Below are 26,390 nucleotides of genomic sequence, written 5' to 3' on the forward strand. Positions count from 1 at the left end.
CAACTACACAGCCTGGAACTCAGAGGTAACAAGATGTTCAGTGGGAACAATGCAGGGTTGGTTAGGAACAAAGATCAACTGTTAAACCTCCATCTTAATTTACATTTCTTTTATGGTACACATTCCATTTTAGATTATAGTGGTTTCATGCACACATATTACCTCATTTTAAAAATGTGTGAAGAATGAGCTGTGTCTTATTTATCTTGGTGTTTCTTTTTTTTTTTTTAAGATTTTATTTATTTGACAGAGAGAGACACAGTGAGAGAGGGAACACAAGCAGGGGGAGTGGGAGAGGGAGAAGCAGGCTTCCCACTGAGCAGGGACCCCAATGCGGGGCTTGATCCCAGGACCCTGGGATCATGACCTGAGCCGAAGGCAGATGCTTAATGACTGAGCCACCCAAGAGCCCCTTATCTTGGTGTTTCTATAGAGCTTTGCACTTAGTGCAAAAATAGCACTTGAATAACTACACTAATAAGTAAATGCTGTTATTGTGTTATGGTGAAGTAGAGAACTATTCTCTAATATTGAAAGTGCAGATGTGACTTTTTTTCTCTCCAACGTAAGTTTCCATTCAGATGAGAAGAAATGTTAAAATATCATTTTTAAGTAATAGATATTCTATAAAAAAGAGAGTTTTTGCATTTTATTCAATCATAGGTAATTTAGAAAATGAGTAACATGAAACAAAGGAGTAGGAAAATATTCATGAATAAGTGGCTAAAAATTCTAACTAGTCTTATTCATTTCTTCAGTTATGCTCATTGGCTCATGTTGTATGTATGCATTTACAACTTTTCTTTTGTGAAATGGGCGTAACCATAGCATGATGACTTAAGATCCTCAGTTTTTAATTTCCTAACAGCACTACTTGCATAATTTTCTTTACATGTATGTTTCATTTTCCTCATTTAAAAAAAAGGTGCAAAAATATCTATCTTGTAGGGACATTGTGAGCGCTTAATGCAAAATATATATATATATATATATATATATATATATAAACCACTTAGAACCGTGCTTAACAGGCTTAGAACAGAACAGTCTTTACTAAATGTTAACTGTACTAGTGTGAACAGGAGTGGTGATCATAGTAGATTATCTGATTATCTACTATATTGGTAGAGTAACTATAGAGTTCTTTCCCTTGAAGAAACAACAAGAATGCAGGTTTTGCTAGTTTTTCCTCTCATATTTTTAAAGTATTTCCTTTAAAAAATTACAGGCTACATATATACAGTGTTGGTCAAACATGAGCTTTTCTAGAAATATGTATATGAGTGTTGGTCAAACATGAGCTTTTCTAGAAATATGTTTGTATTTTCTGTTTATGTATATGAGTGTTGGTATGTATATGAGTGTTGGTCAAACATGAGCTTTTCTAGAAATATGTTTGTATTTTCTGTTTAATTGAATCTCTATTTTTTCCTAAGTTTTTAAAAGGTAACAATAGGATTTAGAGTATGCAAACTCAACTTTCACTTTTTAAAAATATTTTATTAAAGACATTCATTTTTGTATAGACAGAGGTGTTTGGTTTTTTTTTTTTAACTCTCAATTCCCTTTGTATATTTGTGGGAAAATACAGTAGTAGATGTGTGAGATACACAGAGAAATTGGATACAGGCTTCATCACCATGCTAAGAAAGAGTAGCCATCCCTTCCTTCTAACTAGCAGCAGGGTTTATGATGAAAAGATTTAAAGGAAGCAACATGCAATGTATGTATCTTAAAATTTTGTTTATGATGATCTTGGGGTTGGAAATAATAAGAGAAGCGGGCCATCATCTGTTTAAGAAAATTTTTCTCTCTTTGAAGTAGATAGAAAGCAAGACAAAATAATGATGGTCTGACTCTGATACCATGAATCAAAAGATAATTTTGTACTAGCCAATACAACCAGCCATCTAGCCATTCTGTTTTATTAAACATCTTCCCTACATTAGATAAAGTATTTGAGTCCCTACTGATTAAACCTTACTGTCCTCCAGAAATAAGTCAGAATTGAGAATCGTACCATCATCCAAACACACACACACACGTGCTTTAGCTCTGAATGCTGAATGTAGGCCAGGGCTCTTGCTGCTGGCATTATATCCATTTCATCAGGAAGCATCGTGAGACTTAATCTCAGTCCTCTGACCCTCACAAATGCAAGAAAATAATGACCAATTAAATGAAGGCATTGCCCAGAAGAAGGTGTTGTCAACATGCCACCTTTAAGAGGAGGTAGAGCTAGGACTGGGGCGAAGGGTGAAGGAATGGCAGCAGAAAGATGGAGGAAATAGGTATTTGTTACTATTTCCTCCATTTTTATCCACCCATTCAGTGAACTCTTACTCTTTAGGTGCCTGGTGCTAAAGTGGAAGGAGGCTGTAAATTTTTAAAGTAAATGTGCAGAAACAATTAAGTAAAACAAACTTAAATAACCGTATATTTAAGAAAAAGATTGTTTTATGAAAATGAATGGCAACTTACTGTGAAAGCAGATTAAATTGCCTATGGAGGTTATGCTAGTATATGTCACCATCTGCAAATACTAATAAAGTAGCTGATGTTAACAAGTGGTATCTCAGAGGGACATACAGTGAGCACTATTAAAGTCAGAACCATATATAAATAAATAGAAAATATGCATGCTCTTCTATCTGCTTCCTGCCCAACTCATGTTCATTTCATACACTCCGTTTTCCTCCCCTTTCCCAACTTTCACACCCTCCTCCTCATGAACACTTTAACTCACCAACTTCATGGTCTCTTTCTTCTAGAATGCACATAACTCATTCCTGCGAAGAGTCCTCAAACTCGTATCTTATTTCATTAGATTGTATTCTTCTCATCATTTTGCCAGCTTCTCTCCAATAAGGTCTCAACTTAGGTATTATTTCCTTAACTTCTCCACAGGGTATTTCCCAAAAACCCCTTCTAAATCAGCTTCCCTCGCTGGTATTATATACTGTAGCACCTTGTATCTTTTTTCAAAGCACTTATCACAAATTGCCATTAATTCATTCAATTTTCTGTTTGTTTATGCATTATCTTTTTTCCTCATTAGGCTCATCTCCACAAGAAGGGCAACATTTATGCCTTATTCACCATTATAGTCCTTACTGGAAAAGGGAGTCAGCTTAAGTTTCTTGGCCACTGCACAGTTGCTTAAGAACCTTAGGCCTAGAACATTTCCTTGCTAGGAGGCAAGTTAAGAGTCTTCACAGCCAGTGCTGGGCTTGCCTTATGAGAGAACACTGTTCCTATTCCAGGTTAGATGTCCACTCATTCATTCTGCTTAAGATGTGGTTATTGGCCCCAGACATGCCCCTAGTATATTTCAGATCCCAAGGGAATGGGGCTGAAAACATTCCATTGCACATAAAGTGATTTGCTTCGAGTTACATAATCTACATTGTCTACTGCAGAATGGAGCCATTTAGGCCATGGGGGAGACTAATGCATTGCAAGGAACTGGATCTTGTACACTCTCCTCTCTTGCTTCAAATAATGGCTGTACAATTTGAGCCAGATGTGTATGTTTTCTGTTATCAGTGACCTTGAATCTTGCACCGGTCTATTCTCTGGGCGGCACTTTTATGCCTTTTGATCTTGGCTGTAGTCTGGCCACCTGGTGGAAACATCCCTACTGGTTTCACAATACCTAACATACAGAAGATGCTCAATAAATATTTATTTAATTAATAAAGTAAGAATAATGAAAGTCTTGTTATCAGTACCTGCTTAAATATAGTAACCAGGAGGCACCTGGACGGCTCATTCAGTGAAATGTCCATCTCTTGATTTTGGCTCAGGTCATGATCTCAGGGGACGTGAAATTGTTGGGCTCTATGCTCAGCAGGGAGTCTGCTTAGGGATTCTCTCCCTCTGCCCCTCCCTCACCCCACTTTCTCTCTCTTTCTCTCTCTGTCTCTCTCAAATAAACCTTTTTTTAAAGATTTTATTTATTTGACAGAGAGAGACGCAGCAAGAGAGGGAACACAGCAGGGGGAGTGAGAAGCAGGCTCCCTGCACAGGGAGCCTGATGTGGGACACGATCCCAGGACCCTGGGATCATGACTGGAGCTGAAGGCAGACACTTAACAACTGAGCCACCCAGGCACCCCTCAAATAAACAATCTTTAAAAAAATATATAGTAACCAGTTCCATAGTTAGGAGGAATTAGTAGGTGATATGAAAACTTCTCTATATAATATTTTTTGGGCTTACCCTAATGTTGAGTTAACTCAATAGCAAACTTCATATCATCAGTCACATAATTTGCTTTTAATCATATTTGATCTATCAGGTAAAGAATGTTCAATAATGTTTCTGTAGCCAGATGTATTTCTGTATGGACATTTTACAAGCTTCTCTTCTCTATACTTGCCTCATCACTAACACTGGGTCTTTACAGAAATACCTAGGATAAATGACAGATCATAAAGTAAAAGATGAAAGAAATGAGAATTATTAAATCAGTGATATCATGTTATGCCCAGAAAAGATGAAGACTTGATCTTTACCAAACCCTGAAAACAGATGACAACTAGAATATACTTTTGAGTTAGAACTGAGTACCCAAAAGGAATAAAAAAATAAAAGGAAATAAGAATTAATTTTGATTACATTCTAAGAAAGATAAAAGCAGCACCAAATGTCAATGTAAAATTGGACCTTCCTGTCTACCATTGAGTTGGCGGCAGATGCCTTTGTGGTGTTCATACCTCCTCACCCCATTCCCATGTGGACTCTGTGCAGTAAATACTGTTTAGCTTAGCAGTCTATCATTTTCCCTGTTCAAGTCTCCATTTAAAAAGGTAAGATTTTGCCCCTGGCTTGCTGGACTATTGCCCTACATAAAGATAATTAGATTCTAACAGAACAGAAGCTAATTTGTGGGTTTAATATAGTGCTGCTTTTAGATAGTAATAAAATCCTTTTCTAAAACACTAAGTGCCCATCAGCATTAACATAAGTCAAGTAGTTTCCAGTCTCACATCTGAAGGGTATTTTTCATTATTTAAATCCCTAGAGATGGTACAATATCTATGGCTACCTAATAATTCCCTGTTACAAATTCAGATGATACCACTTTACACTCGAGTTGGAATCCAGAGGGTTTTCAGGAATTAGAAAATGTGGACTAACCTGATTTGTTTGGTCTAAGCTTTTCACTTTTTAGTCTTAACAGAAAGAAGACTACTAAATCATTGGATTGACAGAATTAAAATTGCCATATTAACTATTGACTTCATTTATGTAAAATTAAGTCACATTTTTCCTTAGCAATTTAAAAGAATGTTTCTATGCTATGAAATGATTTTTATCCAACATGTGAAAATTATCTTTCACTTGGCAAATTTTTGATAATCTAACATAAAAAAGGTGTGAGTTCAAGTCCCTAATAATATACAAAAAAAAAAGATATGTAACATCCAGAAAACCCCATTACTCCAGATTTGTGACTTCATGATGGTGAAGGGCCGGCTCATTCATGGAATACTCTATCATGCAAGAATACAGGTGAATAGTCGCCTGATGAGGACTATTTTATTTCATTATATTTTCTCTTTATATTGCATGGTAAATATACTGAGATTGAACCATGTATTTTGGAATCATGATCAAGATCATTTTGATTCTTTCTGAGATGGCATCATAATTTTACAGCCCATCCACAGGAAAATTCAGATCTCAGATGGAGAGAACATTTAAAAAGGATGAGCCCACCATTGGGCTGTTACCATAGATTATTACTGTTAGAAACATAATAAATACAATGTAGTCTTACCATGCATCACATTTGCATTTAATACATTTACCTCAAAATGCTGCATCATCCTATTCCATCTTTGAACATACTTCAACATCTAAGAAGTGCTTTTTGCTTTAACAGCTTTATTGAGGTATAACTGAATGCAGTTAACATATTCAAAATATGCTTTTGGATAATCTTTGAAATAAGTATACAAGTATCCATGAAACTATGATCACAGTCAACATAATGAACATATCCATCACCTGTTTAAGTTTATTGCACCACTTTTTGGATCTCTCCTTGTCCTCTTCCCCCTGCCTGGTCCCTAGGCTTGTTTCATTCTCTATCCTTGGGGGAAAGCATTCAGTCTTTCAACATGAAGTAGTATGTCAGCTGGGTGTTTTTCATAAATACTCTTCATTGGGATAAGGAAATTTATTTCTATTCTAAGCTTTCTGTGAGGTATTTTTTAAATCAAGAATTGATACTACATTGAAATTTCTGTTAAACTGATATTGCATTCCAAAGCATATTTGGTTATGATGTATAGTTATAATAGTTATAAATAGTTAGATTTTATTTACTAAAAAGTTGTTAAGAATTTTGCATCTAGGGGCACCTGGATGGCTCAGTTGGTCAGGCATCTGATTCTTGATTTCAGCTCAGGTCATGATCTCAAGATGGAGCCCAGAATCGGGCTCCGTGCTCAGCAGGGAGTTGGCTTGAGATTCTCCCCCTCTCCCTCTTTTCCTCCCCCCTCCATTTCTTTCTAAAATAAATAAATAAACCTTTTTAAAAGAAGAATTTTGCATCTATACATATGAGAGGTATTAGTTTATAGTTTTCTTTTTTGTAATTTTGTTATCTGACTTTGACATCCAAGTGGTGCTGATCTTATACAGTGAGTTGTAAAATATCCCCTCCTCTTTAATATTCTGAACAGCATGTATGGAATTGGTATTATTTCCTCCTAAATGTTGCCTAGATCTCACAGTGAATCCATCTTATCCTAGAATTTGATTTCTTTTTGGTCCATGGTTGAATAGTAGGTTATTTAGTTTCCAAAACTTGTTTGTTTTAGTTTTTTTTTCAAGCGACTTACTGATTTTTAATACACATCCATTGTGGTCAGAGAATATAATTTGTATAACTTTAAATATATTGAGACTTGTACAATGGCCCCAAATATGGTTTATCTTGGTAAAGTTTCTGTGTCCACTTGAAAATAATGTGTATTCTATCATTGTTGGATGAAATGTTTTTTGAATGTAAACTAGGTCAAATTGTCTGATAATATTGTTTATTCTTTATGTATCATAGAACTAGGTTTGTTTGTTGTTAATCAAATCTGAGAATCTCTACCTTTTAGCTCCTTAGCTGAAATATTTAGGTGATTTAATACATTTATAAATATAGTTAGGTTTAAGTCTATCATCTTGCATTTATTTTCTATTTGTCCCATTGGTTCATTTTTCACTTTTTTCTTTGTTGTCTGCATTTTTGGTGATAAATAGAATATATTTTATGATTCTGTTTTACCTCTTCTGAAAGCTTATTTTCTATACATCTCTGTTATTTATGTCGTTGCTTTAGCATTTTTAAGATGTATCATTAACTTACCATGGTCTACCTTCGAGTAGTATTATACCAGTTCACCTGTAAGAACAATTTTTCCCCTCCACATACCTTTGTTATTGCAGTGCATTTTATTTTTATATGTGTTAAAAATTCCATACTGCATTTTGTTGTTGTTGTTGTTCTTGTTTGTTTAAACAGTGTATCATCCAGTCTACTGTTTGTCAAACAGTATATCAAGGTGTTAAGTTGGAAATCTGGAACAATCATAGAGCTTACCTCATTTGTGTCCTGTCTCTTGGTGACCATTGTCCTCATTGCTTGACATACCTTTTTTTATAATACACTGGCTTATAGTTTCTGTAAACTCTTTGGTTGTTTCAAATGGGAGGGAAAATCTGGTCTCTGTTATTCCATCTAAGCCACAAATGAAGAGCAGAGATAATTTTGATTCAGCTGCAGATGTTTTAGAACCATTGTATTTCAGAATCATTATGTTTCTCTGTAAAACTTCCCCTATTGATTTTGATTTTATCTCCTGATACTATACAAAGACCTAATATGTCTTCTATGAACTAGTCTTTCAGTTAAAAAAAAAAATGTATATATAGTAGGTCCAGCCTTTTGGATTTTCTACATGAGTCATGTATATAACTGTTTAATGTAGTTTTAAGGTGTTTAAAGTGATCACCTGCATTATAACCTACTTTATGAGACTATGGATATTTTTCTAGTCTTAAAGATTTATGTTTTAGCCACTATCATTCTAATATTGTGCTGGGTTGGGTTTTTTTTTTTTTTTTTTTTGGTATGCATTTGTTTAAACAATCTTCATAATTCTTGAGGTAATTATTCTGTCCTCTTTTTAGGAATGTATTTTAGTGACTCATGCAGTAGATAATCTAAGTGTACATTAGGAGAAGGTTAAATAAATTATAGCTTAGCCATACAATAAAATAGTACGCAGCTGTTGAAACTGATGGCGGATTTATTTTTATTGACAAGGAAAAATATTTATTACATTTAATCAAAAAATCAAGTAGGAGAGCAGCGTTTTTATGCAGATTAAAAGTAAACAGTATATTGGGCGCCTGGATGGCTCAGTTGGTTAAGCGACTGCCTTCGGCTCAGGTCATGATCCTGGAGTCCCGGGATCGAGTCCCACATCGGGCTCCCTGCTCAGCGGGGGTCTGCTTCTCCCTCTGACCCTCTTCCCTCTCGTGCTCTCTGTCTCATTCTCTCTCTCTCAAATAAATAAATAAAATCTTAAAAAAAAAAGTAAACAGTATATTAGTTTGATTTAAGTCTTGTTATCTAAGGGAAATAGATAAAAAATATTTACAACAGTTTTGAGATGCTATATCTATTTGTGTAGTTCTAATCAAAGACGTGCTTGAAACATACGGGTTACCCATCAAGTTTTACTTTATTGTTTAGTCTTCTGTTTGTTGTTTGATTGGCTTTTTTGTCCATGTGTTTGTAGGCATGTGTGTCTATGTTTGGTGAGGGGTGTTTACAACAAGCACACATGAATTATATCAAAAACAAACGTTGAATCCATTTTCCTTATGTAAATAAAAAACCATAGAGTTTAATGGAAATGTATTTTAGATAAACACATTCAGGCTTATAATTTAATGAGTATTTCAGTGCATTCAGTCTTAGTAATAATGACAAAAATAAATTTTAAGAACTACAAGAAATTATGAGAGTCTGAGTGAACTGTTCTTCCTACTTTTATCTCTTCAACTCAGCCAAATTTTATCTTCATTATTATAAACCTCAGAGGTTCAGATGGTACAGGTTAATTTTCAGTAGCACAGCTGAATATTTTGGGGCTCATCCAAGCTGAGTCTTTGGAGACTCATTGAGCATTGGTGTGTATTGACCCTGTAGTTCTATTTTCTTCCTTCTTCTCAGCAGTATTCAAAGCTAGACCCATGCAGGCAGAATACTAAATAAGAGCATCCAGCCAAGTTTTTAGGTTTTTATGTTACATTTTGTACACTTACTTTATGTTTTTAAATATCTTTTATTATTGAAAAAGTTTACACAAAAGCAAGGAGTTTAAAAATAAATTTAGAAAATACAGAAAATTATAAAGAATATAAAAATTATCTATAAGCTTAACATCAGAGGTGATTATTGGAAATATTAGTATATGTATCCCTTAGATAGAAAAAATTAAGCTAATTTTATTTTTGCTTTAACCTGCTTTGTTTATTTCCTATCTTGTGATATATTTAACTATGCCACTAAGTAAGTTTCAAAAAATAGTTTTTAGGGACTGCTAGTGTATTGTTTAATTAATTTTCTCTTGTTAGAAAATTAAGTTGTCATTAATATTAAAATAACATTCTGAAGAATAATTGGTATGTGAACCTTTGATGAGTTTTATGATGATTTTTAATATTGAATATTTATTACTAGGATTTCTGGGACAAATTATATGAATATTTTAAAGGCTGTTATAAAATTACAATAACAATTTACACATCCTGGAAAGTACGTTTTGTCCTTTACAGTGGTTAATACATCTTCTTACAAAATGTCCAGAAAATTCTATGGGTTGGTCGTATATGTATGTTTTGGGGGGTATCATGACTTTCCCATTTTTTGCCTTACCAGAATCTTTGACACACAGAGAATATAATCAGCTTACCAAATATACAGCTTATCAAATACAATCCTGACAATGCAAAAAATTACAAAAATCTCATTTTGACCGAATATGATTGCCTTACATTGTGGTAGTACTGCTTATGTCTAACATCCCCAGGCAAGTAGTAATCAACGAAGTGTAACTGTAATTGGTTACATATTCTCAAGATACTAAATATGTTTTAAGCTAAGAACTGCAAAGTCTGCATACTGCCACAGTGTCCACTGTTACTTGGCCATCATCTTCTAACTGAACCACCCACGTTTATTTCCATTTATGATGCTTATTCCAATTAGCTATCAGGTTGTACTTTTTAAGAATCAATCTGTCATTTCTTAATCTTCTTTTGGGGAAAGAAATCCAAGCTTTGAAAGCATATATGTATTTTATATATATTTTTATAAGAAGAGCACATTTTATCTCCTCTTGCCCATATATATATGAGAGAGAGAGAGAGTCCATTTTATTTCATCAAGAAAGGGGAAGAAAGGAAATATAAATCTCCTATGGATTTTTTTTTTAAGATTTTATTTTTTATTTTATTTATTTATTTTTAAAGATTTTATTTATTTATTTGAGAGAGAGAGCACATGAGAGGGGGGAGGGTTGGGAGGGTCAGAGGGAGAAGCAGACTCCCTGCCGAGCAGGGAGCCCGATGCAGGACTCAATCCAGGGACTCCAGGATCATGACCTGAGCCGAAGGCAGTCGCTTAACCAACTGAGCCACCCAGGCGCCCAAGATTTTATTTTTATTTATTTGACAGAGAGAGAGACAGCGAGAGAGGGACCACAAGCAGGGGGAGTGAGAAAGGGAGAAGCAGGCTTCCCGCCGAGCAGGGAGCCCGATGCAGGGCTCCATCCCAGGACCCTGAGATCATGACCTGAGCCGAAGGCAGTTGCTTAACCAACTGAGCCACCCAGGTGCCCCATCACCTTTGGATTTTTAACGGTGGTAATAAATTTGTATTCCATTCTTTCCATACCAATTGGTAAAGGTATTTATAGAGAATCATTCTCAGGTGTCTAAGAAATGTAAATCTCTTTATCTTTCCATGTATGAACTTAGTTTCCTTTTAAGCATCATTCTGTAGAGTGATGAGTGTTGATCAAGTTAGGATTCTTCTGTTTTTCAAGTGATTGCCTCTAATCTTCTGGGCCAATATGGTTTTGAACAATCAATGGAGAGAGGAGGAAGGGCAGTGATATTTGGTGTTTAGTGTTATCAGCTATCAATGATGGAGATAGCTGGGTGATATCTACATTTCCATTTGGACTAATTATTAGTCTATAGTGGCCACTCTTTCCTTTTGACCACAAGAACTCAGGTTTCTTTGGGCCTTGTGTCATATCAGTGCCAATCTAGATAACAGTGGAGAACACCCACATCTCCTGAACCACACTGCCGGGCTGTCCATAGTCTTTGTAGCTAGACATCCACACCACTTACACATTTTATCTACTCTTGTCCATAAAGGGAACTTAAGGTCTTGTCACTTCCCTGGGCTTGACTGGAAAATGGAGTATAAACTCCTTCTGCCCCAGGCTACCAAATTCTTCCAGACATTTCTCTTGCTTTCTTACTTCTAGGCCTCAATCAGAGGGGGAACGGCCAGGGCCCCCTTCACAGGAACTCACCAAGTTCTCTTTATTTCCAATTTGATTCTTTTCCCCTCCTCTCTAGTTTAGGCAAAACTTATGAGTTTCTAGGGCAGGAAAAATCAGCTATGACATATTTTTCAAACCTTTTGTCTTTGGTTTAATCCAGTTTTTGAAACTCAAAAATAATTTTATTCATTTATCTCTGCATTTTTGCTTTGTCATCTCTTCATCTGGAGAATCCTGGCTGCTGCCTGAATGTTGGTAGAGAGAGGGGCAAGAGGAATTGTTCATAAAAATCCTGAATAGAGGGGCTCCTGGGTGGCTGAGTCAGTTAAGCACCATTTGCCTTCAGCTCAGGTCATGATCCCAGGGTCCTGGGATCAAGCCCACCTATGGCTCCCTGCTCAGCTGGGAGTCTGCTTCTCCCTCTCCCTCTGCCCCTCCCTGCCTCCCGCCCTCCACCCCCCACTCACTCTCTCAAATAAATAAATAAAATCTTTTTTGAAATCCTGTATAGAAAATAATCACATGCAATAAAAAACAAAAGTTTTATCACACTACCTCTTTTTTGACATCCTCTGTATCTTTATTCCTCAATTGATTCAATTGTCACCATAAAGCATTTGAGTAACATTTTAGTCACCTCATCTCTGAAAAGGAGATAATCACAGAAACTAAGTGACAAGATTTTGATGAAAATTAAATGAGATAGTGCTTGCAAATAGATTTTCAAGTTTTAAGCACATAATAAGTATTAATGTTAGCTACAATTATTAGCTAATATTTTGGAATAAACCAAGCTATCTCCTTCCTCTGTTCCTTACCCCATAATTCACATAATTTGGTCTTTCTCATAACATCAGAGGCTCAACAATGCTTGTTGGATAAATTAATATATGAATGAATGAATTAGTGAATGGATTATCATTATCCCTTTTTTAGTATTGATATTAGCATTGAGCTTTACTAATTCAATATTCAGGGCTTTTCAGTTTCTTTTTAAATATTTAAAGCCTTCTTATACTTATGAAGCATTATTATTTACTCACAAATCTGCCATTGGCATAGAAGAAATTGTATTTGAGTCAGTTTTGCCTATGGTAAAACTCATTTATATCCTTTTCTGAAGGACAATTAATGATGAATAGGGAAATATTACATGCAGAAAATTCTGTTTCAAAAGGCTTTAGGCAGAACTTTCAAATTTGATTCTCAGGCAGCGTTTCAGAGTTAACGCACTAAACCACTCATTGCAACAGTGGAGATCTGACTTTTGTAGCTCTTCAAATGATTCAACAACTGATACTTAACCCAGACATCTTAGAGTATGATTTGTCTTTTAAAAGACTATAAGAAAATTCACTTATGAAAAAAATGAATCATTAAGTTATATTCATTTAACTTTTAATGAAGAATTTATTGTGGCATTTTGCTTATTTTAGTATATTTACTTATATTTTTATATCTACCTATTCAAACAAAATATTTTGATCAACTTCTTCAAGATAATAAATGAAGATAAATGTAGCACATGGTTGATAATATCAAGTAAAACATGGACATAGGAAAGGCAAACTGTGGTAGAAGAAGCACTAGATTAAGTACTGATTTTGCTACCAAACTGCTGTTAAAATGTTTGAGTCTTTTCACTGAATGGACCTCTGTTTCTATATACTTAAAATGACTGTTCAAGTCAGCATAATCTTAGTTGCAACTAATAGAAAACATCACTGAAATTAGATTAAACGATGTAGGAAGTTTAGTTCACGTACCTGTAAATTTCTGGCTTAGTATAGCTTCAAGTAAGGCTTTTTAAATAGTTCAACAGTGGCATGAAACAATGATTTCCTCGCCTTTTTCATGGAAGTATGGATAATACAATAATTCCTTCAGCTCTGTAGAAGTGGTTTTATCTTCTGATTGGGTGTGGTCATAGATTCATAATGGCAAAGCAGTTTGGGACACTCGTTTTCTTACACTACGTTGTTTAGAATGGAAGATTTTTCCTTGGAGTCTAGACAGTTTCTTTAGAATCAGACAAATAATTCCAACTGTAGTTATCTGCTTGTACCTGTTGTGAATTAAAGATACTCATAGATACTTTGTGACATTGCTTCCATTAAAAAATGGCAACTATGTCCTATCCCTTTGAATCACAAGTGGAAGCTCTGTGACTCCTCTTACCAGTAGAATCGCACGGGGGGTACAGAGCCAATCTCTGGGCCTAGGCATAAAAATACTGACAATTTGGGCGCCTGGGTGGCTCAGTTGGTTAAGCGACTGCCTTCGGCTCAGGTCATGATCCTGGAGTCCCGGGATCGAGCCCCGCATCGGGCTCCCTGCTTGGCAGGGAGTCTGCTTCTCCCTCTGACCCTCCCCCCTCTCATGCTCTCTCTATCTCATTCTCTCTCTCAAATAAATAAATAAAATCTTTTAAAAAAATTAAAAAAAAATACTGACAATTTCTACTTCTTACCTTTTGGAACATTCACTATTAGATGACACTGCCAGCTTTGGGTAAGCCCAGTTAGCAACAGGTCCTTCTTGTGAGGGTCCGAGGGCAGCTGACAGCCTTGACTAATCTACCAGCCAACACACTAGCAATTTTGCCAGCCAGTTGGGTGGACCATCCTGCAAATGGATCTTTCAGCCCTGTTTGAGATGCCCTAGCTGATGCTTTGTGAAGTAGTGAAAGCTATCTCTTATCAACTTTACCTAGGCTGCAAATCCATGAGTAGAATAAATGATTGGTATTGCTCCAGACCCTTAGGTTTTCGAGCAGCTTGTTTTACAGCAACACTTTCCAGGACACCACGGTATCAGTGGCATAGACTTCAGTACTTTTTCCAGTTCAGGTGCTTCTTCCTGATGTGCTGGATAGTAACTTCCCTGAGTGTGGTTGGAATACCCATTTTAATTGTCAGCTTCAATATTTATCGATACAATGTTTGATAACAATAGCTTGTTTTATTTTCAATGAAAGAAACCAAGGGAGTTATTTTTTATGTTCACTATGTTTGCCTCAAAATGACATTGTACCCTGTCAGGTTATCTTGAATCTATTATTCAAATGTGTAGACTAAAATGTACTGAGAATTGTATAAATGTTTATCAACATAAAACTTAAACTTTAATGGCATGTAATCAGGGCCACCTTTAGGCTATGCAGGACCCTGGACAAAACATTCTCTGGTATTCTTTTTATATAAATGATTTGAGCCACCTAAATTAACTTCTTCAACACCAGACTGGTGGCCCAGTCTCACACGGTTCTGTGAAAGATACTGCTCTACCAGGAGGGCCTGGCTACAATGTCCTGGGGCAACCATAAGCGTGAATCCTGAAGCTCCTAGGAACATCTGGCCAACCTCACGCATGAAGAGAAGCATTGAAGAGCTCTTCAGGGCCCACACTGATCCCAGCCCAAATTTGGTGCACGCTATCCAAATGGCACCATCAGCTTAACACTGTCCCAGACACCAGAGAAAAATTATTTTCAAGGAAACCATTCCAAAACATGTTGCCCCAGAAGCAAAGGACCTAAGGCAGAGGCCCTGCCTGCCTGGATCTAAGAGCAGAACTGCTTGTAATCCATACAGCGTACAGTCTTACTTTTGGAGACTATATGGAAAGAAGTATGGCTCTTACTACTTTCTTTTGGCTTATACAGTTTTCGTGTTATCAGAATCACTGAGGAATTAACAGGTATTGGTAGTGTTATTTTATGTAAATCCTGGTTGATTTTGTCCATCACCATTTTTTTTTTAATTTGTTTAAGGAAAGAGGGGTGCCTGAGTGGCTCAGTCAGTTGAGCGTCTAACTCTTGGTTTTGGCTCAGGTCATGATGTCAGGGTCATGGGATTGAGCCCTGCATTGGGTTTCACACTAAATGGGGAGTCTGCTTGAGAGTCTCTCCCTCTGCTCCTCCCCCCACTTGCACATGAGTTTGTGCACATGCACACTCTTTCTCTCTCTCTCTCAAATAAATAAATAAATCTTTTAAAAAATCTTGTTTAAGGAAAATTATTTACCTATGTAAAATATATTTTAAAACTAATTCACTTTACCTATGATAATGTTTATACAAATATATTTACATATACAGATATATTATTTATATTTACACATAAAATACATATATATACCTATATATAAAATGCCTGAAACTTTGTATAATATTATTACAGCAAAATATATGCTTTTTATTTTACAACCAACCAACCCATATTCCGTCCAAGAACATGCAGCTGCAGATATATACATTTATCTTGCCTGGCATCAACTGAGCCTAGAACTGAAGACTGGAGCTGTATCCCCATTTGTACAAGTTAGGGCACAGATGCATGTTCCAACCTAAAAAACAAAACAAAACAAACAAAAAAATAGTGCAGAGCTACAACTTCTATCATTACCTGTGTGCAAATCACTTAAAATTGTGAGCAGAGATGGCAAAGCATGTTTATTTCAAGGATAATATTAACGTGAGTAAACCTTCTAGCACAAGTAATGCATTCATATTATTCAAATAGGTTAATACTTGGTAAGTGGTATATATGGGGGAACATGCTTATTAATAACAAAACCAAACCGTTGCAGATCGTCCTGTATAACCCCTACAGGTTTCAGAATATAATGTGAATTCTTCTGCAAAAGATAATATCAGATCTTATCAGACTCTAAGAAGTCTATTTTCTCCTCTTGATATGTTGAAGGGCACTAGCATGAAAAATCCTCTGATGGCCTGATCTTTCCACTTGCTGTTCATGTAGAGGGAACACTAATATCTCCACAAAATATTGTTCAAAGAGAAAATTCTGCTAACTCTAAAAATAGTTCTAATGTTAGAAGTTCTGATTTCTTTTCTAAGTTTCAATACAAGTATTGATGAAAATGTCTCAATTCTGGAAATATTTGTGCCTGAGCAAAATATTGAATTCAATAGCATTCTGATTGTGATTTACAGCAGTTAATAGGAATTACTCTATTTAGATGTTTAAGAGGCTTTCTCATTTCCTTCATCAGGTTCAATCATAAATGGCTTAATCATTCAGAAGACATTACTGAATTAGATTGCATTAACTGCATAATACCAGAAAAAAAAAAAAAAGGGCAATATGGAAACAAACTGAAATGCTATTAGGAAGGAACTAAGTTCATTCCCTTTGATTTCTTTGTTGATTTGTTGAAATTGTTGATGTGACCTCAATCAGGATTTTTGTTCTGTTTTGTTCATCAGTTTCTCTTCACTTTAGGAAACATGCACTTATGTTTTTGAGAGAGAAATATGTGTTGATATCTGTTAGACCAGGGATTCCAGACAACTGCATGAGTTTAGAACTTAGGTCAGATTCAAACTTTGATATAAGGGACTGTAAAACAAATGTGAGGTTATATATTAAGAATAGAAATTCTTTGTCTTAATGCCAGTCACAAATAGGAAGATGCTGTTTTATGGAGAAAGGGAGGAATAGCTAGTGACAAACATTAATGAGATAAAAGAAGTAACAATCTGCAAGGGGGGGTAAAATTAGACAAAAGTTTTAACATCTATTGCTTGATGCTCCCAGGTGACACCATTTCCCTCAATTCATTTCCCTAACATTATCTTGCAAAACTCTCCCTGTCCACTACCTTCTTCATCCAAGCTACATCCCATTTGGTTTCTCATACTCACCATACTTTCCCATCTCTCTTGTCTTCAGAAAAGGGCTTTGTAAATGCTTCTTGTGCTTGGGACATTTCTTTCCTTCCTTTGTCCCATTATCCTCTAATACCTTTACTATTCCTTTTAGTATATTAAAATTAAAGGAGTAGGATGCTTTTTGGTTCAAAATGCTTCATACTCTGGGGTTAAAAAAGTCTGGAGGGGACTGTGCATCTCTTAACTTGAGAGTTTGCGTAGCTCTTGTCACAGAACTGCTTTTTCTCTTTGCCTTTCAAAATATTAATGGGAAGTCCATCTAAGAATACTTAAAGCAGAATATAAATCAGTAAACAAATAAGATGATTACAAATTGTGATGAGCATCATGAGTGTAATAAACAAGTTGCCAAGCTATAAGGAAATGAGAAGCCACTTTGTATGCATAATCAAGGAAGGCATTGCTAAGGATATAATATTTGAGTTGAGACCTAAATTCCAGGGTAGATCCAGCCAGGAAAAGGGCTAAAGGAGAAGCATTCAGGACAAAGAAGTAATAAATGCATAAGCCCCAAGGGGAAAAAAGAACTGATACATTTAAAATGCAGAAAGAAGCCCAGTGACGCTATAGGACAGTACATGGGAAGAGTATTAGAAAATGGGGTTTGGTAAGGTAGATTAAGATACCAGATCACATAGATCATTGTAGGGAGGATGAAGAGTTATCATTTTGTTATAAGCACCAAAGAAAGTCAACATTATATATTAAACTGCAGAGAAACTATCTGGATTATATTTTTTACTTATTCCAAAGAATACCTAGATTGAGAATATAACAATTAATGGGCTTTGATGAACACAAAGACTAACAATAAAGTATATAGTATATATGGACTGTTTATCATGGTGACTCAGCCTAACGAAAGTATGCAGGGTAACTGTTAAGTCTTAAAACTTTGAGATGGGAGAAATTTCGAAAGAGAGGGGTCAACTTGATGTATGGTGGTTTGTTTGGTTTTTTTTACTTCCTGATAATTTTTAAATAAAACTTCTCTACATATAAGAATATATATTCATACATGTATATCTGTGTGTACATAATAACTGTGCCTTTCATATAACTTTTCCTATGTGGATAAGCAACAGAAAGATGTCTGTCCTTCCTGTTTTCTTATTAGAGTGAAAAAGGACATCAGGCAATTCCCAGTTATGAATTTATGCAGCTTATATTCCTTCAACTTGTTGATCCAAAATATATGATATGTTAGCAGTAATAGGTAAAAGAAATCATCCTGTATGACGGAGTTATTTTAAGATAGAAGTTGGAATCCATCTAAATCAGTCATACATGCATATAAATGGAAGTGTTTAGGAAACTCAGGGGAACATTAAATATCCCCAGTACTAACTTAACCATGCATTGACAGAAACCAGCTTTTATTCATAATTCTCTTCCCCGAAACTATTTTTTTTCTATTCTCACTAATCAGAGTATAGGAGAGTATAATATAATTGTGATGATTTCACTCACAACAGGAAAGTGTCATTGAAATGTCCATGAGGCTGTATGTTGTAAAGACAATCATACGTAATTGTCTTCACTTCTAGTTTTCTCCTTGCATTACTGATTCACTAGTTTGGAGAACAGTTTGTCAGTTTAAGACAATGGAACAAAAATCCAGTTCCTGCTTAAATATCAGAGGCAGGAGTGTTATTAAGCCAACATGGCAAGCCACAAGTTTTATTTGTTTTAATTTCCACATTAGTTATTTAGGAAGCGAAAGACCGATTGTTTTACGTCTGTATAAGTCTTTAACTAAAATAGAAATTTTGTAAATGTATTGATGTAACTGCCAAAAAGTTAAACAGAAGGCAACTTTCCACTGCATCATTTTGTGTTCCACATTTGTCTCACGACTTATCTTTAGGAATCCTCTGCTAATTTAAATCAGTAATGATCAGTTCAAGACAAATCAACAGCAATTAGTTTAGCATTTTGTTTTGCTTTAGAATCAATGTATATGGAATTTAGATGACATATTTATATATAACAAAGTTTATCTCATAATTGTTTATCTGCTTTCCTATTTAATTAAGTGGGAGTGTTATAACGTTGCAAGTGAATTCAAATACCTTAGCACATTGCATATCACAAAATATGCTCATCACTCCCTGCTTTCATTCACTCACTCCTCTTTCTCTCGATTCTTCCCTCCCTCATTTACTTCTCCATTCTTATTTAGTTTCTGCCTTCCCTTTCATCTGAAATGTAAGCTGCTTGAGATCAAGGACTTTCACCCTACTGTACAGCCCACAATGTCTAACAGTGCAAATAGTAGGAATTCAGTAACTGCTTGTCCATGGCTTTGGGAAAAAAAAATATTATCTCTCTGTTCAACATAAAACTTTACTTTCCAATTCCCCACAGAGAAGCACAGAAAGTGACATTTTCTGATTCTCCTTCTATATCTATTTAAAGGAGTTCAGTCTGTATACTCCAAGATCTCTTCAATCTGAGTCATTCTATACTGCGTCTTTATTATACACACTTAACCACTGCCTGATGAAGCTTTTCCTCCTGCTTCTCTCTCCCTCCTTCACTCTTCTTTTAGTTCACAAACTCCAACAGCTCTCTTTATGGGTAATAAAAATGGAAGAAAAACACTCTTCCTCCTATTTTTTTTTTAATTTGAACATTCAAACTGTCACAGCAATACGACAAAGTTTTTAAAAATAGGAGATGTTTTCTTTATTCACAGCAAGATTTCTATTTACACACACACACACACACACAGTTGAATGGAAAACTCTCGTGAAAAATTAACATATATCCAAAACTTTAAAAAGCTACACATACAGACAAGAGAAACCTTAAATACTAAAGTTCAGATTTTAATTTACAAAAATTCAAATTCAGCCTTCTGAATTTTAACAGCTATTATTCAACATGCTTTTATGCAGTCATTATTTCTTCATGTTTAGCACTATTTTACATACCGCCTGCATTCAAAAGGGACACCACAGAACATAGAAGTGGGCTTTGAACTTGAGTAGACCTTAGATACAATTATTTAGTTCTCTCAGATAAAAGATGAAAAAATGATATTCAGGGAAGTTGCATGACTTCTACCCTTTTAAGACATAATGCCATCCTACAAAGCTCTCAAAACATAAGGGGGACACATACACACATCCATACACACAACACACACAAAATGTTCAGATGCCTTCTAATATATAATGAAAACTATTATTTGATAAAGTTTTTTTTTTAAAGATTTTATTTATTTGAGAGAGAGAATGAGAGACAGAGAGCATGAGAAGGAGGAAGGTCAGAGGGAGAAGCAGACTCCCTGCTGAGCAGGGAGCCCGATGCGGGACTCGATCCCGGGACCCCAGGATCATGACCTGAGCCGAAGGCAGTTGCTTAACCAACTGAGCCACCCAGGCGCCCTGATAAAGTTATTTTTTTTTAAATTGTGGTAAGAACACTTAACATGAGATCTACCCTCTTAACACATTGTTTAAGCATATAATACAGTATTTTTAACTATAGGCACAGTATTGTACAGTAGATCTCTAGAGCTTAATCATCTTATATAACTGAAACTTTATACCCCTTGAAAAGCAATTCCCCATTTTCCCCTTTCTCCCAACAAAATCCTAAGGATTTAATTCTCTTTGATGCTCTTGGGATTGTTTCTTGCTTTCCTTTTTGGATAGTCTATTGTTATTGTATGGAAATACAGCTGATTTCCCATGTTAATTTTATATCCTGAAACTTTATTTAATTTGTTTATTATTTCCAACCTAACAGTATTTTTTTTTTTCAGGAGTCTTTAGGCTTTTCTACTTAAAGATCAAGTTATTTGCGAACCGAGACAGTTTTACTTTTTCCTTTCTGATTTGGATGTCTTCTATTTCTTTTTCTTGCCTGATGGCTCTGGCTAGGACCAGTGCTATGATGCATAGAAATCATAGAGGTATGGGTGCCTGGGTGGCTCAGTCATTAAGCATCTGCCTTCGGCTCAGGTCATGATCCCAGGGTCCTGGGATCGAGTCCCACATCGGGCTCCTTGCTCCGCAGGAAGCCTGCTTCTCCCTCTCCCACTCCCCCTGCTTGTGTTCCCTCTCAGGCTGTGTCTCTCTCTGTCAAATAAATAAATAAATTCTTTAAAAAAAAAAAAAAAAGAAATCATAGAGGTAGGTTGGTAAGTTAATACATGTCAGCTACTGAACTTGTCAGTTTACCTCATCTCAAAACTTAAAGAAGTCCTCCAGAGTAAGAATAGTTTACTTGACCTATTAGGTGACTAAAGCAAAGAGAAAATGAGATATCTGTGGAAAATCTCCCAGTTAAGAAGCTTTGGAGCTAGATTCAAACCCAGCAAATAGGTCACTCTCTGAACATCTGCAAAGTCCACATTTTTACATTACTCGACACTATCTCTCTAAAGAGATAAATTTTTATTGTTGTCAATTACAAAACAATTTATTTCAGAAGAATATGTTAACTGTGTGGTACAGAAATAAATTCATGAGAGAATTAAAAATGACTTAATTAATAAGTCCTGGAATCATTAGGAAGTCTTTCCCAAGAAATGTAATTTTGCAGCTGAGCCTTCACTAACTTTGGACACAGTTTTAAGGTAGACTTCATTTCTCGTATCTGGTGCACTTCAGTTTAGGGAACATTTTTAAATGCCTTCAAAAAATTATCACTTTTTAAAAATACCTCTAATCAATGTATATGTTACTTGATAAGTTACATACTTTGTCACCTAGGTGGCACCAGTGAGTAATTCCACTGGCACCCAAAGTTGTTCCACAGTTTTGCCACTTGCTGTGATTCAGGGCTTTATATCTGCTACAATGCCTAGTTAAGTTTAATTCTGATTCTGTAATTGACCCAAACAGACTCTGCTACTGTAGTGAGAAAAGATCTTCGAAACAGTTTATATTTGTGGTGATTTAGTTGATCTTATAACTGAACTCCAACGTGTCCTTTAGCTAAACTTAATAGACTACCATGCTGGTATTCTCCAGCAATGTGGACTCAAGAGATAATGTTTAATTCTTGAGCCTGATGCATCTATATCTCTGTACTTGGAAATCTTTGATTTTCTAGTATTTGTTCCCTCTTCTACATTTCAGCTCACCCAGCTTTATTTTATACTCACTGTAGATCTTATTTATACAAATGAATTAGGTTCCTAAATTATCTCTCTGCCTTCTATCCCCAGCTTATCTATTTTTTTTCTTTTTGCAATAGCCAATAATTATTCTAAAACACAGAAGTCATCTGCTCAAAAAACATAACGGGGGCACCTGGGTGGCTCAGTAGGTTAAGTGTCTGCCTTTGGCTCAGGTATTGGTCTCGGGGTCCTGGGATTGAGCCGAATGTCGAGCTCCCTGCTCAGTGGGGAGTCTGCTTCTCCCTCTCCCTCTCCCTCTGTATGCTCTCCCTCTCTCTCAAATAAAATCTTTACATATATATATATATATATATATACATATATATATATATATATATATATATATATATATATATATATATAAAATGGTTCCACAGCCAACAAAATAAAGTTAGAAAACCACTTTCAGACATCAATTTTCAGCAATATGATTAAGTACATACACAGGTAGACTCTATTTCTGTAAAAACAACTAAAATTTCTGGGGAAAAAAGTATTTTAATTATTTTAAATACATCATTGAACTTAGAAGGTAGGGCATGTGCAGGATAAAACTAAATGAAGATGGAAATTCAGATAGATAAATAGGGCATGAAAGCCATATTTATTATTGAAAACATCTTCTGAATCAGGTTAAATGGCCCCGAAGGACCCAGAGTGCAAGAGACAACATTCAAAGAGTGTAGCCAAAATATAAAATCTAGTAGGAGACCCCCACCCAGAAGGCTAGTAGTTTAAAGGTGAACCAGAGATAAACCAGTACTCCTAATAATAAATCTCACTCCTCCCGCAAGAGACACAAAGAAAGTTGCCCATTTAAGAATTTGACACTAAGGATGAGGTGGAGGGGGTGATCTCCCTATGATTTCCTTGAGAATAGAGCACCACAGTCCAAAGCTCACACAAGTAGTTTCTTTTCTAGCATCTTAATTTCACTATTCTAGCTAATGTGTTTTAGGATTGTCTTATCTCTTAATCAGAAACAACATTTTAATATTTTTTAAAGATCTTATTTATTTGAGAGAGAAAGAGAGCTAGCACAAACATGAGTCAGGGGTAGGGGCAGAGGGAGAAACAAACCCCGGTTGAGCATGGAGCCGAACGCTGGGCTGGATGTGGGGCTTGATGTGGGGCTTGATGCAGGGCTTATGCAGGGCTCCATCCCAGGACCCCGAGATCATGACCGAGCTAAAGTCAGACACTTAACCAACTGAACCACGCAGGCACTCCACCATATTTTATCATTTAAGTTGAATAACTAGTCACACAAATTAAGTAGTGGACATTTATTGACCAGCTTGATCATCATCCATTTCCTATGATTCTGGCCATGCCACCCTGGTTTTTCTTAGGAAATTATTTCTCTCCTATTCTCAGTCCTTGTGTTTAGGGTGAGACTCCTTTCATACACCCACCCACTCCCATCCCTACTGCAGTTCCAGATTTGGGTAATCAGGAAATTTCCATTTTCTACAATGCTGCTTTATTGTTATACATCTCATTCAGTTCTGGGGCATAAGTTATGATAATTAACAAGGTGACAGTCTCTCCCGTGGAATTTACCCAGCTCTTACAATGTATGCCTTGACATTCAAAGACTACTAAATGAAGAAAACCTGACAAATAGCAAAATCAGAGGAAAACAAGACTGAAAACAGGGATAACATCTTAATGACAACTATTGGGGCTCTTTGAATCCAGCATCATCTAAAGACAGCTTCACCCCTTGAACTTTCAAGTTGCATGCCCTAATACATTCCTATTTCTGTTTAAAATTTTGAGTTTAGTAACTTGTGATAAAAGTAGACAATTTGGTCTTATTCATGCTATATACCCAGCACATAAAACAGTATGTAGCACACAAAAGTCTCTAAGTATGTGTTAAATGAACAACTAAATACTGATTGCTTGTGAGCATCAGCATCTCCACAACCCACCTCTGTTTCTTAAACATTTGACAGCTACATCAGGAAGTCAAACTTATCAGTCTAACTTTAACTGAAACTATACCCCAGAATAATTGAGTCACTACTTCTAACTCCTCTGGCTGGCTCTTTGTCTTAAGTCACAGAAATCATTTAGGACCCGTGGTGAGTTCTGACATTAAAAATGATCATCCATCAACCCCCTTCAGAACAATACAAATATTTCTGAACTTACTCATTTGTGTATTGAGTACCAACTTCATATCAGCATGATACTATATTCTCCTTCAAGTCACCTCTTTAATTTCTTCCCGTGATAGTCCTTAAGAAGAAAGGAAACAAAAAAATAATAATTTCATAATGTCATAAATAAAATAGCATAATAGTATATAAATAATATAAACGACACTGAAAATGACTTATTCCTGCCCAAAAGAACTAGGCTAGTACAGTGTTTTTAGTGAATGTTAATTATTCCTTTACAGAATGATTTCAATGAATAAACAACCACGAAAATCACCTTGACATTAAGCATTGGACCACAAAGTTCATTTTTTTTAAAGATTTTATTTATTTATTTGAGAGAGAGAGAGCACATGAGAGAGGGGAGGGTCAGAGGGAGAAGCAGACTCCCTGCCGAGCAGGAAGCCCGAATCAGGACTCGATCCAGGGACTCCAGGATCATGGCCTGAGCCGAAGGCAGTCGCTTAACCAACTGAGCCACCCAGGCGCCCCGGACCACAAAGTTCATGAATGAACACAGCTCCTGAAGAATTGAATAGGCCTAATGGCCTAATCCAGTTGAAGTTTTAACTGCTTCTCAGCTTGGTGGGATTAATTTATAATCTTCTCAGTTCAAATTTAGCTGTCAGTCACAGCACGACCTTCAGTTTTGCCGAGTAGAAATTATTTCCTTGTTAGTCAAGTTCATCTACCTTTTTCTCTTTCCTGAGTTCCACTGTAGCAAATGATTCCTTCCTCTTTTGCTTAGCATCCATGCCTTCCAAATTGTGATTGAGATTTCTAGTGGGATTGGTTGTAAATGAAGGCAGACAATTGCAGCAGATTGCTATCTTAAATAACAATAGAACCCCTGACTCCCAGATGTTCTGTGTACTTGTGATAAAAGAGGAATCCTAGTGGGAAAATGAGAGCATAGGTTTAGATGGGAAGAAAATAATCAGTGACTTTCTTATTAGGCTAAGTATAGACATTAGCTCAGTTCATTCAGGGACTACTTGCAGACAATTCCTATACCTAATACATTGCCCTGCTGTCTTTTGAAGAATGAGCATTCTCCTCTAAAGTAGCACAATAAAAGAGATCTTGTGAGAAAGAAATATAGGAAAATGCTTCTCAGGGCAAAAGTCCTGTAAAATGTGTTATTTCTGGTTGAGAATTTGATTCAGAGAGGGATATTGTAAAATATTTATAAAAATACTACTATCATTAACACTGATGACTAGCATTTTATTGAGCACTTTCCATACACCAGTGTTCTAAGTTGTTTATGTTGTTAATTCGGTGCACTGGGAATCAGAAAACCTGAAGTCCAAGCTGAGATCTTCCATTTACTTTTCAATGACATCAGTATTCTCATCTTTAAAAGGGAGATAAAACCTACTCTGTGGACTTCACAGTGTTCCACTGAAGTTCAAATAGATATAACATGTAACACAAAATACAGGTAAATGTTAAATCATGTTACCAATAAAAAGAATCACCATTGTCATTTTTATATTCCAGTTATGTTTCAAGCAGTTGTGGGGTAAGTTCTAAAGAAAAAAGGAAATCTATGTCTCAAATACTGCCCTCCAAGCAATCCTGGGCAATGCTGACCAAAAAAAAAAAAAAAAAAAAATCAAAACAGAGCAAAAACCGTGGCGCCTGGATGGCTCAGTCGTTGGGTGTCTGCCTTCGGCTCAGGTCATGATCTCAAGGTCCTGGGATCGAGCCCCACATCGGGCTCCCTGCTCGGCGGGAGGCCTGCTTCTCCTTCTCTCACTCCCCCTGCTTGTGTTCCCTCTCTCGCTGTGTTTCT

This window comes from Mirounga angustirostris, unplaced genomic scaffold (assembly GCF_029215605.1).
Source record: "Mirounga angustirostris isolate CCGP_5_RB_7025 unplaced genomic scaffold, mMirAng1.0.hap1 SCAF_10, whole genome shotgun sequence".
Lineage (NCBI taxonomy): Eukaryota > Metazoa > Chordata > Mammalia > Carnivora > Phocidae > Mirounga > Mirounga angustirostris.